This window comes from Colobus angolensis, unplaced genomic scaffold, assembly GCF_000951035.1.
Source record: "Colobus angolensis palliatus isolate OR3802 unplaced genomic scaffold, Cang.pa_1.0 Scaffold9, whole genome shotgun sequence".
Classification (NCBI taxonomy): domain Eukaryota; kingdom Metazoa; phylum Chordata; class Mammalia; order Primates; family Cercopithecidae; genus Colobus; species Colobus angolensis.
In genome coordinates, this window is record NW_012122931.1 from 3,409,568 (window position 1) to 3,410,977 (window position 1,410).

The window sequence follows — 1,410 nt, forward strand, 5'->3', positions numbered from 1 at the left end:
CCTGCCCTGCCCTCACCCCACCCTCTTTGACCTTGAGATGGGTTCCTGGAGCCAGCGTCTCTTTCCTGGGGCTGGATGGGGACAAACCCGGGGTCCCTCCCTCTCTTAGGAGTTGAACCACAGTGACCAGGAGCCCAGGAGCGCCGAAGCCCTGTGGTTGCTATGGAGATGGGAGCGGGTTTGCAGAGGGAGCTGTGTGATTAGGTGGCATTTGCGTCTGTAGAAGGAGGCAGCGCAACACCCTTGCCACCCCTGAGAGGTGCTTACGCCTTGGATGCTCTTATGAGAGCTTCCCAGAAAAGCCAGGCTCACAGGGGCAGGAACGGAGATTCCTCCCCACATCTCCACCCTGTCTCTGCCACCCAAACACCCAGGTACCCAGGCAAACTGTGGCCAGGGGACAGGTGCCATCATGACATGGGTGAGCTGCCTGCCTGGAGGTTCTCCAGGTCCCTCCTGTTGCCCACCTGTCCAAGCCCCAGAGCGTCCCTAAATGCCCAAGAAACACTCAGGGTCCTTTCCAGGGGGCAGAGGTCTGAGCAGCTCATTCTCCAGCAACCCTCTGCACCAGGCTGGGTGGTCCCATTGCCCTGTCTCCGACCCTCACAACTGTGCAAGCCAAGTATTAGTCCCATTTCACAGGTGGAGAAGCTGAGGCTCAGAAGGGTCAGCAACCTGTCAGGGCCAGAATCTGAACCCAGGTCTGCCCGACTCCCGTGTATATGCTCTTTCCCTCACACTAGCCAGCCCAGCCCAGCTCCAGCCTGGCCCCCTCAGCCTACCCTGGGTTTCCAGCCAGTGACCCTCCCAAAGCACAGAGCTGAGGCTCAGAGAGACACGTGGCTGGACATGCAGAGAGTGAAGCTCTGTGGCCCACAGCTGGAGGAGGACCCTGCCTGCCACCTTAAGGGGGCTGTGTGTTCAGGGCTGTGTGCTCAAGGCTCTCCCTTGCTTCTCCCCACTACTCCACGAGCGGGTCTTTCTGCTTAAAAAGAGACCCCCGGCCAGGAGTGGGGCTCACGCCTGTAATCCCAGCACTTTGAGAGGATGAGACAGGCAGATTACTCGAGGTCAGGAGTTCAAGACCAGCCTGGCCCACGTGGTGCAACCTGGTCTCTACTAAAAATACAAAAATTAGCTGGGTGTGATGGCACATACAGGGAGTCCCAGCCACTCGGGAGGCTATGGCAGGAGAATCCCTTGAACCTGGGAGGCGGAGGCTGTAGTGAGCCAAGATCACACCATTGCACTCTAGCCTGGGTGACAGAACGAGACTCTGTCTCAAAAACAAAACAAAACAAAACCCAAAAAACAAAAAGTTGGGGGGTAGGCACAGTGGTTTATGCCTGTAATCTCAGCACTTTGGGAGGCGGAGGCAGGCGATCACATGAAGTCAGGAGTTCGAGACCA